The sequence below is a fragment of the Macaca mulatta genome, chromosome 4 (genome assembly GCF_049350105.2).
Source record: "Macaca mulatta isolate MMU2019108-1 chromosome 4, T2T-MMU8v2.0, whole genome shotgun sequence".
Taxonomy (NCBI): Eukaryota; Metazoa; Chordata; class Mammalia; order Primates; family Cercopithecidae; genus Macaca; species Macaca mulatta.
Genome location: NC_133409.1, coordinates 179,059,728 through 179,076,215, shown reverse-complemented (window position 1 = coordinate 179,076,215; position 16,488 = coordinate 179,059,728). Strand labels below are relative to the sequence as shown.

General features: G+C 44.4%; 1 long non-coding RNA gene across 3 annotated transcripts in view; it reads left to right on the top strand.

The window, feature by feature from the left end:
- LOC106997776 (uncharacterized) overlaps positions 1-16,488 on the top strand; it is a 44,927-nt gene that overhangs the window by 19,077 nt on the left and 9,362 nt on the right. For 2 of the 3 annotated variants that reach the window (XR_013416847.1, XR_013416849.1), the window contains 3 exons: positions 2,049-2,157; positions 9,007-9,248; positions 10,670-11,440. This is a non-coding gene — a long non-coding RNA (uncharacterized LOC106997776). Of the gene's footprint in view, positions 1-2,048; positions 2,158-8,971; positions 9,249-10,669; positions 11,441-16,488 lie in introns of those variants that run through there. The other variant, XR_013416848.1, reaches the window with a different exon arrangement.

Below are 16,488 nucleotides of genomic sequence, written 5' to 3'. Positions count from 1 at the left end.
GTACCTGATCCACTGGGGCTACAGAAAGTTTTCTGGAGGTGTCACCTGAGATGAGCCTTGGGGAAAATGGGCATTATCCAGGTGAAGAAGGATTTTCTGAGTCTTCTGGACATCTGTGTTACGAGACACCCGGCTTCTCTCTTCTCCTGGGAACACGGATCGTGCTTCTACTGCATGGCACTCCTGGGAGCTGCTGCATTCATGGCATGCTCTCCCCTGCCCCCACAGCTCACTGGTGTTATGGGTGTGCTAAGTGGCAAAAGTGAGCATTCAGGTGGGCACACTGCCACACTGAGCCTGGAGAATCTTCCCCCAGAATGCTTTGAATTATTAGTGAAACAGAGAGTTTCTTTCTGGCAGTAAGAGCAATAGAATGTGAGATTCACGAGTTGGCCTTGGTGTTTCTCGCCTTTGGAGAAAGCTGTCCCGCAGAGAGGGAGAGTGCAGGCCTCTGAAGAGAGGCACAGATAGAGATGAGGAGTCCTGGGGGGATCTGGACCCTGACTGCAGTTATCCCTGAGACCCAAACACATCCTCGTTCTTCTCACAGCTTGCTGGTCCACCCTTCCCTGGATCCCACAATGCATTCTAATACCTTCCAATAATAATTTTTTTTTCTCTTTTGAGAGAAAGTCTCATCCTGTTGCCCAGGCTGCAGTGGCAGAATCTTGGCTCATTGAAACCTCCACCTGCTGGGTTCAAGTGATTCTTGTGCCTCATCCTCCCGAGTAGTTCGGATTACAGGCATGCACCACCACGCCTGGTTAATTTTTGTAATTTTAGTAGAGACGAGGTTTCATCATGTTGGCCAGGAATGTCTCAAACTCCTGGCCCCAGTCTCCCAAAGTGCTGGGATTACAGGTGTGAGCCACCACGCCCGGCAAACTCATAATTATTTAATCAAGAATTTATAGTAAATAAATTCCTAAGAAATAGCTTAAGCTATTCTTTGTGGGGTTTCTGTCATCCATAACCAAAAAAAATTTAGATAAATGTAGTGTCCTCATCTCTGGGGCGTCACTTGCCACGAGTCAGTAAGTGCTGGAGGACAAGCTCCCTTGCTTAGAAAACTAGGTTGCATTACAGAGGAATTGGTTTAAGGAACAATGCTTGAGGTTTCTAAGCAGATGGATTTAGAAATCTGAATGATGAAAGCATGTTGAGAATATTAAGAACATTGGAGGCAGTAATCATGCAGTCTAGATCATGTAAAGACCATCAAAGGACGGGTTATTAGATGCTAGGTCAGATGCCTGTGCCTTTCCTTCAGTCCACGCACCAACCACCCCGTAGGAACCTCCTTCTCTGCCCTTCTATCTTCTTGAGCCCTGTCACCTCTGTTCTCAGCCTGCCCTTGGCCTTGCATTAGTACATCGACCTCCTTCAGATCAGAGCTGTCTGCTATGAACTCAGTTCTTAACGTCGACCTATTTCTCTGGTATAGCCGTTAATGACCTGCTTGCATTTTTCCTAGTACAGTCATCCTTTGGTATCCATTGGGGATTGGTTCCAGGACCACCTCATGGATACCAAAATCTGCGGATGCTCAAGTCTCTGATAAAAAATGGCATAGTATGTGCATATAACCTATGTAATCCTCCCATGTATTTTAAATCCTTTCTAGCTTATTTCTAATACTGAATACAGTCCCTCCACATTACTTCATTCATGTGGATTCAGTGGAGTACTCGGCATGCAGTAAATTCAGGTTTTGCTTTTTGGTACTTTGTGAAAACATTGTTTTCTGCATATTTTCTAACTGTGGTTGGTTGAATCTATGGATGTGGAACCTGCAGATACAGAGGGCCAACTGCATGTGACGGCTCTCTCAAGTGTGTTTTACCTTTTTGTGTCCAAGTTGAAAACTTGAAGGGCCCCCTGAGCCACAAGAGGGCTCAATCAAGTGAAGGAGTTACTGAAAGACCAGCCAGATGGCACTCATTGGCTGGAAGGCCTGTAAGGATTTAAAGGAATTCTTCTTGACTTTTAGGATTTAAAAATGTTCTTCTTCACTTTTAGGATTTAAAGGAATTCTTCTTGACTTTTAGGAATAGCAGAGGCCCACCAGGCCCTGGGCAGAAGGAATGATAATAAAACTTCTGAAAAGTGAAATGGAAAAATAGCTGAAAGGGAAACATTTCAGGTTCCCGACTGTGGGTAAGTATAAGGCAAGGGATGGCGGTGTCTAGGTGACTGCTGGGGACAAATCCTAGTGGGATTGTCATCCAAGTCCTTGATTATCCCAAGATGGGTGTGGTCTGGGAGAAATGAGACTTAGATTAGTCAATGTTTTGGTATTTTTTCCCCATGCATCCCAGAAAGAGCAGCTACTCCCAAAGCTAGAGCTCAGCCCTGAGTCCTAGTTAGTGACAACGTTCAACAAAGGCAGCGGTCCCAGTCCTGATGGTGGGAATGACGCCCGGTCTAATTTCAATACCAATATCGATGCTAGTTGTCCTTGAACTTTGCCCTCCCACTCCAAGCCTCTCAGGGAAACTACAAGGGTCAGGGAAACAGCAGGTGTTCAAGACACTCATTTCAAAGTGCCAAGTCGACAGGTTTTCAGTGGTGACATTTACCCAGATGGAAGCGTGTGGCCATGGACACCCCGGTTCCTTTTCAGTGTCTTGTAGGAAAACGTTAAAAGGTTTCTCACGTGCTTGGAAAGGTTATCTGGAAAAGCACCTTAATGGATAAAACGAGGAATAACAGAGATACTGACCCAGCCACTTGCCCTCTATTTTCCTCAACACTTTTAAGTTGTGGGCAGTCTTATCTGATTCCAGTACACAGCGAAGTTCATTCTTTTCCTGCTGTAAGAAATTTGGAGGAGAGCGCAGAGACAAGCTATTTTCGATGACAAGCCTTTTAAATATAGAGCCAGCTCTCCCTTTTCTGAGGTGGGAGGAGCCCAGGCTGGACTATTCTCGGGCTAGAGTGCAAATGCAGGCTTTGTGCTCATTCACCCCTTGGTTGTCAGCAGCCTTGACCTCCAACCCAGAAGCCAGGGGCCTGCCACAGGAAAGCAGGGAGGTCTCCTCTTGGGTGACGGCCCTCAGCAGCACTGAGCAGTGGCAAGGCTGGAAGACGGCAGCTGGAGGGAAACAGAGGCCGCTGAAACAGCCTGGGTGTCTCTCAAATGGAATAAATCCTGGAATTAACAAAATGTTGGTGCTAGAATAGGTTATAAAAAGCTGAATAATGCTGAAATGCTGAATAATAAGTGATCACCACGAAAAAAGTCAGTAAAACAGATTCCAAAAGTCTCCACAGAAGCCTTAAACGAGGTGGGACAGACAGTGTGAGCTCATCCTCACCAAGGGTCTGCAGCCTGAATCGGGTTGAAAGAAAATCGGTCTCCACGCAGCTCTGGCTGCAGGAAGCCGGATAGTTCAATATTGATGAAATCTAGACGTAATGGCTCCAAGTGACAAAATCCCTTCTAGTTTCCAAGGGAAAGGGAAGCTCCTTCACTTGACTGAGCCCTCTTGTGGCTCAGGGGGCCCTTCTCTCAGCTTGGACACAAAAAGGCAAAACACACTTCAGAGAGTCGTCATATGCCGTCAGTCATACGCTCCAAGTGACAAAATCCCTTCTAATTTCCAAGCAGGCCATGAGAAAATCTATAGAACATGTTTCCAGTATAGATAAGGGCATATTTCAAAATTATTATTTAAATTACAGACAGGCTTATCTCTTGCAATGTTGAGACTGGAGTGTAGAGGGTGCAGGAACATAAAAGGCCAGAGGCAGCTGTGGAAGCTGCCTTCATTGCAGGGGATAACCCTCTGTGTCCTGGGGTTTATCTATCAAGAATGGCAGGTGACTGCCTGCATCTCTGCAGGCTCGAGTGCGATTGGAGGCTTTGTGCCTGCTCACCCTTGGTTGTGAGCAGCCTGGACCTCCAACCGGGAAACCAGTGGGGCTGCAACAAATGACATGAGAGCCATTCGGGAGACACCGCGCGTGGGAAGGAGGCTGAGAGAGCAACAGTGGGGACCCAGGGTCCCCGAATCCTCGGACCAGAAGCCAACTCAATCCACAGGCCTTCAGCAGAGTTATCCAGGGAGAATGCATGAGTGGATGCCCGAGGCCAAATCTCCGTTTATTACTTTGTGGCTTTGGCTCCAACCCTGTGAGTAGCCCCTGGCCTGGGCCTGCTGAGTCCCAGTCAGTAATTGTGAGTCCCAGTCAACAACTCAGCAAATCGGCTTTTAATGAATCTGGCCTTTGGTGAGTTTGGTCGTTTGGTAGATTGGTTTTTGAAGCATTGATTTTTGGAGGAATGAGCAGGAACCCTCCAGGGCCTGCCTCACAGTCCAGTGAACGCAGTTGAGGTAGGAAAGGGTAGATGGACAGAGCAGCGCTGCTCAGCCTCTGTGAGCTGGCATTGAAAAGTGCTGTGTGGCAGGTGGGCAGAATTTTCCCGAGCCCTCTGTGCCCTGCGATCTTCCACCCGCGAGGCAGGGCTGGGCTGCTGCACGAGTCAGTGGGCAAATCTGCAGGTGAGAAGACGGCTTTTGGGAAATGACACCATGAGGGTGTTGGGGACAAGAAGAAAAGAGACTGTTTTGAATGGCCACTGGGAGTGGGAGGGTTCAGACCGAGCACGCTGTGTCTCCACTGCTGTGGTGGGTATGTGGTGAGTCACCTGTGGCCCTGCTCCACATCCGTGCATTTGCTGTCCTTTGCTTGACAAGACCATCATTATCTGAGATAATTTGGCTGCCCAAGCTTCCCCTAAGGGAAAAGCCTCCTCTGGCCGGATGGGCCCTGCCAGGCTTGTCTGAGCTCCCTGACTGCTGTCTGTGTGGGCTCCCACTAGCTGGCCTTGGTATTGATTCTGCTGCTCCACCTGCCATCACTGCCATGTACTCCTACGTGGATGTTTGCCACTGGATCGCCTCTTCACCTACCAGTTCTCTTCTATTTGTTCTGGGGTTTGTTGCTGTCATTTTCTTTGCAAAGAGATGTTTTGTATTCCCAAAAGCCTACATTTCCCCCACTCATTCCTCCTCTCATCCGGTAAAGTTCAGACACTTCCAGTTAAAAGATTCTCCCGCTTATACAGCTGATGAGTTGATGACGGGCAGGAAGATGGCTTTCTCTGTTCCTCTTCTTTCTCCTTTGTAAAATCATGGCAATAGATTCATGTCATCTTTACATTCCTGTTTTTGTTTTATAGTCATCCCGGTATCCAGAGGGGACTGGTCCCAGGACCTTCAGGATAGCAATATCTGCTGATGCTCAAGTCCCTGATACAAAATGATGTTGCATGTGCAGATAACCTGTGTGCATCCTCTCTTATGTTGCGTGCACCTCTAGATTACCTATAATACTTAATACAACATAATGCTATGGAAGTATTGTTTTCTATTTGCTTTTTTTTTTTTTTTTTTGAGACAGAGCCTTGCTTTTTCACCAGTCTGGAGTGCAGTGGTGCAATTTTGGCTCACTGCAACCTCTGCCTCCTGGGTTCAAGCGATTCTCCTGCCCCAGCCTCCTGAGTAGCTGGGAATGCAGGCACCTGCCACCACACCTGGCTAATTTTTGTATTTTCAGTAGTGATGGGGTTTTGCCATTTTGGCAAGGCTGGTCTCGAACTCCTGACCTCATGTGATCCGCCCGCCTCAGCCTCTCAAATTGCTGGGATTACAGGTTTGGGCCACCGCACCCAGCCTGCATCATTTTTTAGTGTTGTATTATTTTTATTCTTTGAATATTTTTGATCTGGGGTTGGTGGAACCTGCGGATGCACAAGCCGTGGATGCACAACCCAAGGATAGAGAGAGCCAACGGTGCCTTTGTTTTTAAGCGGCTTCATGGAAGTGCGATGGGCTGTTTTAACCAGACTGCCTTGGATGAGGTATGATGCCAGACACAGATTATGGGAAAGGAAACAGAAAGTGTTACAGGTTGTATGAGCACAGGAGGGCTGCCTGAGGGAAGCACTGGGGTTGGTCAGAAGGCAGAAAGAGGGGGGCTGTGAGCAAGCACCCTTCTTGTGGTTTCTCCTGGAAGGAACAGGCGAGGCAGGGCTAGCATGCTTAGGATTGACCAGTTGGAATAATTTCAGGGCTCTGTGGTATATGGGCTATCCTTGGTTGTCTGGTACTCAGCCTTGGGTTAATTAGGGAAGAGGAATAGTGGCCTGGAGGGTTAGGGCCCATTAAGGGAGTTGGTTGGGGTGTGGAATTAAATGAGCTGCTCAAGAAAGGGAAATGACAGGCCTCTAGCTAGGGCCTAAAAACTGGATCAAGGGCCAGGCGTGGTGGCTCACGCCTGTAATTCCAACACTTTGGGAGGTTGAGGCGGGCGGATCACGAGGTCAAGAGATTGAGACCATCCTGGCCAACATGGTGAAACCCTGTCTCTCCTAAAAATTCAAAAATTAGCTTGACGTGGTGGCACGTGTCTGTAGTTCCAAGTATTCGGGAGGCTGAGGCAGGAAAATCTCTTGAACCTGGGAGGTGGAGGTTGTGGTGAGCCAAGATCATGCCACTGCACTCCAGTCTGGAGTTGTCTCAAACAAAACAAAACAAAACAAAACAGCAACAACAAAAAAACCCAAAAAACAAAAAACAACAAAACATAAAACCCAAAAAACTGGATAGCATTTTAAAAGACTGAATGACATTAACATACAGTAAACTACATCTTTAAATTGTACAATTCAGTGATGTTTATTTCTGTAAACACCTGTGAAACCATCACCACAACCAAGATAATGAACACATCCATCACCCCCAAAGGTTTCCTCATTCCTCCTGGGAATATTCCCTCCCCAAGCAACTACTGGTCAGCCCTCTATCACTTTAGATGAGTTGGCATTTTCTAATTTTTTTTTTTTTCTTTTTGAGACAGAATCTCACTGTGTCACCCAGGCTTGAGTGCAGTGGCACAATCTCGGCTCACTGCAGCCTCGACCTTCCAGGTTCAAGCGATTCTCGTGCCTCAGCCATCTGAGTAGCTGGGACTACAAGTGTGTTCCACCATGCCTGGCTAATTTTTATATTTTAGTAGAGATGGGGTTTTACCATTTTGGCTAGACTGGTCTCGAACTCCTGTCCTTAAGTGACCCTCCAATCTCAGCCTTCAAAAATGCTGGGATTACAGGCATGAGCCACCGTGCCTGGCCCCTAAAATTTTGTATGAATGAAATAATACAGCATGTAGCCTCTTTTGTTTGGCTTCTTTCACTCAGCATTATGATTTTGAGATTCTACTATATTTTTACATGTATCAATAATTTATTTCTTTTTATTGTTGAGTAATATTCATTTATGGATACTATACTGCTGTGTGTTTATCCATCAAACTATTGATGAACATTTGGGTTGTTTTCAGTTTTGGCTGTTATTACAAATAAAGTTGCTATGAACATTCATGTACACTTGTGCATAGGTTGAATGACTGGGTTATATGGTATGTGTATGTTTCATCTTTTTAGAAAAAAACTGTCTTCCAAAGTGGTTGTACCATATTACATTCTCACCAACAGTGTATAGGAACTTTAGTTGCCCATGTTTTTGCCATCACTTAGTATGGTTAGTCTTTTATCCATTCTAGTGGGAGTAAAGTGGCATCTTATTGTAGTTTTAATATGCAGTTGCCTAATGACTTTGGATAATGATCATGTTTTTAATGTGTTTATTTGTCATCAATCTACTTTGTTGAAGTGTATGTTCAAATCTTTTGGGTATTTTTTTCTTATTGATTTACTTTAATTCTTATTATTGAGTTGTAAGGGCTCTTTATATAATCTAGATACAAGTCCTTTGATGCATATGTTTTGTAAATATTTTCTCACAATCTCTGTCTTTTTTACTTTTATATTCATAACCTTTAGAAGGGCAAACATTTTAACTTTGATGATGTCAAACTTGTTTTCTGTTTCATACTTTGTGCTTGTTGTTTCATATTTAAGAAACCTTTGCCAAAACCAAGGTCAGTAAGGTTTTCTCTTCTATTTTCTTCTAGAAATTTTATAGTTTTAACTCTGACATTTAGGTGTACAAATGGGTCCATGCTCCATTTCCAGTTAATTTTTGCATACGGTATCAGGTAAAGGTTGATTCTTTGGCATGTGACTATCTCATTGTTCTAGCACCATATGTTGAAAAGACTATTCTTTCCTCATTGAATTTCCTTGGTACTATTGTCAAAGTCATTTTGACAATTAACCATATATATCTTAATCTATTTCTGAGATCCTCTGTTCTAGTCATGAGTTTGTCTGTCTTTATATTAAAACTACAATATCTTCATTATTGTATATTTATAATAAGGCTTGAAATTAGGTAGAATGAGTCCTCTAACTTGGTTCTTTCTTGGTAAAATTGTTTTGACTGTTCTACATCATAATCCTTGGATCCATTGTTTTAATGACCGAGGGATTGCAATATTTTTTAATGTGTATTAGGGCTAATCCCATCAGGATTAGCCCTAACCACTAGCTCTTAACCACTCTGAACAAGCGGCTGATCCTGAGTGGGCAGAGGTGTCTCCCAACCCCATTTCCGGCTCTTACCCACTCAACTCATGCATTGCCTGGATTTGCCTGTCCCCAGGTGGGGTCTGGGGAAGCAGCCCTTAGGGCAGAGCAGAGTGTGTAGAAGGTGCAAAGAAGCAGCCTGCTCTTTTCTCATGGGGAGTTTTGGACCGGGAGATGCCTGCTGAGTAGCCTGTGTGCCAGCTTCCAAAAGGAAAGATACAGTCAAATTCTGCCTCGAGTTCTCAAGCTCTGAACGTTTCAGACATAAAAACAGTTGTTTTGAGAACGACGGTGAATCACAGGGGGAAAGGGTGGGAGAAGTTCCCATGGCTTTTCTTTGAAATTTCTTCACAGCAGCATGACAGCATTTATATAAAAAGAGAGTTTATTGGCAGGTTCTGGAAGAGAGGGGGAAAAACAATGTTGTTATTTCAGGCTGCCAGTGATCTCACATGTATCTGGTGTCTTTTCTTCAAGGATTACAAAATACTGTACAAATGTTACATTTCCAGACAGTTATTAATCCTTCCAGCACCCCTGTGAAATGAAGAATACGGACTGGTTTGGATGAATGCAAGCGGCCTCCCACCTAGGCTCACTCATCCCCAAACTGAACAATGAATGATGGTGGAATTCATTCGTACGTGCTCATGGGCGATTGATGAGCTCTCCAGAGCTCTTACCCAAGAACACCTGTCATCCACATGGGTCTGAATCCTGGTCATCCAGAAGGCTCTTGTTAACAGGCACACAGGTATTTCTCTTACAAACTTAAACATTTTTTGAGAAAGACATCCTGCAACTTCTGTAGGTAATCCCGTTCAGATAGAAATATTTGTTTTTTTCCCTAAAAAAACTCTTTTTCTTTTATGTACAGCTATGCACCTATATGTAAATTTAATACATTTATAAATTGTCTCTCAGTAGAAAGGAGGAGTAATTCAATTATTTTCATTATAAAAGCCACAGGCCCAGCTGGGGGGCTCATGCCTGTAATTCCAGCACTCCCGGAAGCCAAGGCAGGAGGATGGCTTGAACCCAGATGTTCAAGACCAGCCTGGGCAATATAGTGAGACCTTGTCTCTACAAAAACCTTAAATAATTAGCTTTGTGGGTGGTGTGTGCCTGTACTCATAGAAATTAGGAGGCTGAGGCAGGAGGATTGCTTGAGCCTGAGGGGTAGAGGTTGCAGTGAGCCCAGAATGTGCCACTGCACTACAGCCTGGGCAACAGAGTGGGACATTGTCTCATTAAATAAATAAATAAATAAAATAGCTATATAAAAGCCATAGAATTATAGGGCAAAAGGGAAATTTGAAATCATCTTATTTTATTTTGTTTGGTGAGTGAGGCCATTGATACACAGATGAGTGGCACCTGTGGCCCATAAACTGAAAGTCAGGTCTAGAGCCAAGCTTTCTGGAGTCCCTGTCTAGAGCTCTTTCCACTGCGTGGCATAGACACAGCACACATACCCCAACTTCCCACATTCCTGTCCATGGCAGACATCCACAGTCAATCCCAGCACGGCCTCCGCTCAAGGTCGCTTCTTCCTTCAGAGATCCAGGCAGCCATTTACCTCAGTGGGAGTCCACACAAGCAGAGTGGCTGTGGTGAGCACAGGCTTTAGGGCCAGATACACAGAGTGGAATCCTGTGTTATGTCATTAATCACTGGGGAATTAGACAAAACTACTCAATCTTTGTGCGTCTCAGTTTCCTCATTTATGAAATGGGGGATTGTAAACCTTGAAAGAGCCATTCCTTCAAGATGAATCCTGAGTGGGTGACTGGGCCTAAATTCAGTAAGAGCCAAGTGACCATTTGCTGACCAGAGGTCACATATGTGTTCTGAGTTCCATGAAAACCTGCATGTCTGCATAACTTTGGGACTTTCATAGTTGCCTGTTCCTATTTATGTTGCCTGAACCAACCAATAGGCTGTGACCTACATCAACCAATCAGAGCGAGTAAACGTCAAACAATCGTAACTACACAAATTTAAATGTTTCATGTGTATATGTGGACTACAGCGGGAACCTGGGTCGGAACGTCCTCCATAAAAGTCAAATTTCCCATTGTTCTCTGGACCGCACCTGCATTTTACATGAAAGCTGTGTTTGGTATGAAAACTGTTTACTGGAATAAAGTCTCTTTCCTCTAAATTCCTTTTCAGAGAGCTTTGGTTCACATTCTTTGGAATCAGAAGTGGAATTCGAGCAACACCAATTCTTCTCTTGACGCTGTCCTGAACCAACACATTGAGATCTGCAAGGGTCCTTTGAGTTCAGTTGTCTTCTCAGAGATGCCAGGAAGCCTCAGGTAAGCCCTTGAATTCAGACCTCCCACGCCTTTTTTTTTTTTTTTTGAGACAGAGTTTCACTCTTGTCGCCCAGGCTGGAGTGCAGTCGCACGATCTCGGCTCACTGCAACCTCCGCCTCCTAGGTTCAAGTGATTCTTGTGCCTCAGCCTCCAAAGTAGCTGGGATTACAGGCATGCGCCACCATGCCCAGCTAACTTTTGTATTTTTAGTAGAGATGGGGTTTCACCATGTTGGTCAGGCTGGTCTCAAACTCCTGACCTCAGGTGATCCACCTGCCTTGGCTTCCCGAAGTGCTGGGATTACAGGCGTGAACCGCTGTGCCTGGCTCCTCCCATGCTTTTGATCTAAGCCTCAGAACCTTTATTAAACCTCCTCAGCCAGTCTTCTTCATCTGGATCCTGAAACAGACCTCCCCGGGAAGGGGGGGCCTCTCCATCTGGTTTGCCTAAGTGGCCTCTTCATAAGGTTGCAGACCCAGCTGTTCCATCAGGTTTTGTGAGGACACTCTAAGGTGCACTAGAGGGATGGCTTCATCAGGTTAGTGCAATGCGTAACCCGTGATTTCTGTCTTTCCCTGCTGATCGGCTGCCCTCTGGCACTCCAGCTGGCTTTATGAGCAAAAATTATGGTCCAGAGAGTTGTAATTTTCTAGGTCTCTGGACAAAAATTACCTGAGATGATTTAAAAACTTTATTGGCCAAGATGGGGTTCCTTTGAAATTCGAAAACTTGCCTGTCTGTGCTCACAATTAGAACAAAGAAAATACGGAACTTCCCAGAGACAATGAAAAGCCTTTTGCAGTTGGGACTTTTAAAGTTTCGAATAAAATCAAGAGCTACTGTGCTTCCCTTAAAGAAAGTAATTCCAAATTAGGCAAACATCTTAATGACTTAAAAAGAGATTAGCACGTGGGAGACTGAAAGTAAAGCTGCAGAAAAGCCTCTCTAAGACCGTTCCGCTAGCTCACCTTTCCTGTCACCTCGTCTGTCTTCGGCATCTTTTACAGGGGCCTCTGCTCTGTCTTTCACTCCCTCCTTCCTCTCACACTTTCTGAATTCCTCTTTTTCTCTTCTGACATTTCCACCGCCTCCAGACTCAGCCCCCCCCTTTATTTTTTATTTTATTTTTTATTTTTTTTTTGAGACGGAGTCTCGCTCTGTCGCCCAGGCTGGGGTGCAGTGGCCGGATCTCAGCTCACTGCAAGCTCCGCCTCCCGGGTTCCCGCCATTCTCCTGCCTCAGCCTCCCGAGTAGCTGGGACTACAGGCGCCCGCCACCTCGCCCGGCTAGTTTTTTGTATTTTTTTTTTAGTAGAGACTGGGTTTCACTGTGTTAGCCAGGATGGTCTCGATCTTCTGACCTCGTGATCCACCCGTCTCGGCCTCCCAAAGTGCTGGGATTACAGGCTTGAGCCACTGCGCCCGGCCAGACTCAGCCCCTTTTAAGGCCCAAACAATGAGGAGTAGAGGTCGGCAAATTCCATGCTCCTTAGTCGGTGTCAGAACTTCTGACCCTAGTAAAACATTTCCCTAGTCCCTTGAAGACTAACTTCCTTGAATTTGAGTAACATTGTAGCCTAATCATCAGGGCTTATCAATCTTTATCAGCTGTTACCTGCTGAATGGGAAAGACCCTTTGAGAACTTTAAGCAGACTGGTGCCCAAGGGTTTGATAAGGCACAGAAACAGGATACCAAATTACTAAAAGCCATTCCCCTACTTTTTCCCCATCAGATAAACTGGAAAGCCATACAGTGTTATACACACAAAAACGATGACACTGTCCTTGATTGTTTTGATAAATTTGAACAGACTTTCCAACAAAATTTGGAGATCAAATATTTAAATGACGAAACAATTTATTTAATTCCATTTTTGCGTGTGTGGCTGGTCTTTCGGAAGCCCTCAGTACCCTGGTAAAACATCATGACCTTAACTGGGCTGTAAAGTAACCTTATGAAATGGCCCCTGTGGCCAATTCATTATCCAAAACTTTAGAAAAGACTAAATCTAGGGCTACTTGAGCATTAGACTGTCAACCGCTAAGTTAATGGTCCTTCAGTTACAACAGTTAGCAAGGGACACCTCAAACATGCCCATTCCTCAAAACCAAAATTAGAAAAAAAAAAAAGTGGGTTTTCAGAAGATGTTCCAGACATTTTAAAAAGGATTGCCCCAAATACAAATGATGGCTGCAATTAAATCTTGATAAAGTCGCTGGTCCTCTACCCTCAAGCAGGACAAGGGGTGCTCCAGGGACATTCTGGGAATAGAGCTCTAGTTGACACTGAGCCACCCTATCCTTAACCCTGATACTCTGGAGTGTCCCTGCCAGAGTTCTGAACTCATCTGGATGGTTGCAGGAGCCGACAAACCTGTGATGGTTCCTAAATCTCTATCCCTCCAACTGGGGGGTCCTGACTGACAATCATTGATTTTCGTGTGTTCCATTGGCTCCCATACAATACACCTCCTGGAAAGGAACTCCTTAGAAGCCTATCAAGCCCACGTTTCCTTGTCTTGAACCAGGGGAATAACGCTTGAATTGACAGCCCTGAGCTCAGCAGTAGAGTTAGAAAATGGAGACTAAGTTAGAAATCACATAACTAAATTGGTCTCCAGGATATGATATTTTGGCCTTCAGCTGGTTATTTTGAAAAGATTTCTAAAATTTCTCTAGGCTCATCTTTATTTTTCCTCATAAAATCCTGTGATAAATTCCTATAATTTTATGTTTTCTTGGAACCCATTGTGATCCTCCTTGAAAAAGCTTAGATTCTCTCAGCTATTTGACATGTAAATTGCTACCCTGTTTTCTCTAAAACTCAGTGAGGGCTTTGGCCATGTGAGACATAAATTTTAACCTGTTCCATTTACAGAGACACAGTTTGAATCCAACCATCCTTTTAAACAAGTAAGTTACACCTAACACATGGCTAAAATTTTAAAATTAAAGCTATACAATCTTTATTTGTCTCCGTATATATTTTTATGTGTAGAGGTGTATGCACGTCTGTTCGTATATTGTCTACATAATACCAAGTTGATTTTGTTTGTTCGTTTTTGTTGAGCCACCGTGCCTGGCCCCAAATTGACTTAAATAAATGTGAGTATTCATAAATTAAGTAAATAAATCCAAATGCTTTTCAAGTTTATGTGACTTTAGTCAACTTTTGGCAGCTAACACTAGTTTAATACTGTTTGCTTAATAAAAGTAACCAGATCTTCTGAGTTATCAGCAAAATATGCGTGTATTTAACGTTAAGATTCTTGCTTTCATGATATGTGCCTAACAGACAAGTAATATAAAAATAGTTAATAGAAAATTTAACTTGAGATGATGGCTAGAATTGTCTAATGTCTCATGGAATTTTCCAAATTGTTAAGAATGAATACATTAAGGCTGGGTGCGGTGGCTCACGCCTGTAATGCCTGCACTTTGGGAGGCTGAGGCAGGCGGATCATGAGGTCAGGAGCTCTAGACCAGCCTGACCAACGTGGTGAGACCCTGTCTCTACTAAAAATACAAAAATTAGCCAGGCGTGGTGGCGGGTACCCGTAGTCCCAGCTACCAGGAGGCTGAGGCAGGAAAATCAATTGAACCCAGGAGGTGGAGGTTGCAGTGAACTAAGATTGCGCCACTGCACTCCAGCCTGGACAACAGAGCGAAACTCTATCTCAAAAAAAACAAAACAAAAAAAAATTGCGGCCGGGCGCGGTGGCTCAAGCCTGTAATCCCAGCACTTTGGGAGGCCGAGATGGGCGGATCACGAGGTCAGGAGATCGAGAGACGATCCCGGCTAACACGGTGAAACCCCGTCTCTACTAAAAAATACAAAAAAATAGCCGGGCGAGGTGGCGGGCGCCTGTAGTCCCAGCTACTCGGGAGGCTGAGGCAGGAGAATGGCGTAAACCCGGGAGGCGGAGCTTGCAGTGAGCTGAGATCCGGCCACTGCACTCCAGCCTGGGTGACAGAGCAAGACTCCGTCTCAAAAAAAAAAAAAAAAAAAAAAAAATTGCAAGAGGTTTTGATTTTTAATTCTGAAATCTGTTTTTTAACAGCCACCCTCTGAACTACAACAGTTTCTATTCCTGCCACATTTCTTCCTGAGATCTATCTAATTTCTCAAGTTTCAGGTTAGAAATGCAGCTCTTCGGCTGGGTGCAGTGGCTCACACCTATAATCCCCGCATTTTGGGAGACCAAGGCGAGCCGATCACCTGAGGTCAGGAGTTCGAGACCAGCCTGGCCAACATGGTGAAACCCTGCCTCCACTAAAAATACAAAAATTAGCCGGGTATGGGGGTGTGCACCTGTAATCCCAGCTACTCAGGAGGCTGAGGCAGGAGAATCACTTGAACCTGAGAGGTGGAGGTTGCAGTGAGGCGAGATTGCACCATTACAGTCCCACCTGGGCGACAGAGCAAGACTCCGTCTCAAAAAAAACCAAAAACCAAAAAACAAAAAGAAATGCATTTCTTCTTTCTAACCTTGAAAAGGTCTATCTTTTTCCTTGGCTGGGGTAATATCTTTTTTCTTCAACCTTTTCTTCGGCTACTGTAACTTTTTTTCTCCCGTTCTAACTCTGCTGTTATGGCCTGATGCTGAAATGTTTACCTTGAAGGTCTAGAGAAGCAATGTTCCCTTCAATGTAACTTGATTCTGTATTCTTGGGTTTTCTTGATGTGTCTGAGTTGTTCCATGTAGCCAGGAATCTTCCCATGCTTTTACTAAGAGCCATGAGTTTCCCTGCTCAAGGTACTAGTTTTCTTGTTTACATCTTTCTATAATATGAGTACATTCTTAACCCTGGACACACTCTTCCTGTGTCTGATTAAATTCAAATACCAGGTTAACTTTCAGTTTATCTAAAAAACCTACAGGAGGTTTTTTCTTTACCTTTTAGGTAACTGACCTAGAAAACAAAGACTCTGTGTTTACTAAGATAATTTCCTGTGTTTTATGTTATCTTTATTGAATTTTTGGTTACTTAGGAAAACTAATAGCTACTTGGGAGGCTGAGGCAGGAGGATCACTTGAGCCTAGGAGTTTGAGGCTGCAGCAAACACACCACTGTACTCCAGCCTGGGTGACAGATCGAGACCCTGTCTCTAAAAAAAAAGGAAAACTGGCCAGGTACGGTGGCTCACTCCTGGAATCCCAGCACTTTAGGAGGCTGAGGCAGGTGGATCACTTGCGGTCAGGAGTTCGAGACTGGCCTGGCCAACATGGCGAAACCCCGTCTCTACTAAAAATACAAAAATTAGCTGGGCATGGTGGCACACATTTATAATTCCAGCTATTTGGGAGGCTGAGCTCAGCAGAAGAATCGCTTGAACCCGGGAGGTGGAGGTTGCAGTGAGCCAAGATCATGCCATTGCACTCCGGCCTGGGCTACAACAATGAAACACTGAAGCTCTGTCTCAAAAAAAAAAAAGAAAACTGAGCTTTAAAAGGTTAGAGTTTTTATATCCATGTAACATTCTTTATTGCTTTTTAAGTCTTTTTATTATCACTCTGGTTAAATGAATAACTACTATTTAGTAGTGACTTGTGATTCTCTTTTGATCAAGTATTTTGAACCTTTTTACATATTTGGTGGGTTTCCCCCAGGAACAAGATTCTAAATTAAGTATTTTTGACCTAAAATTAACTTTAGGATTTCCCAGTAGG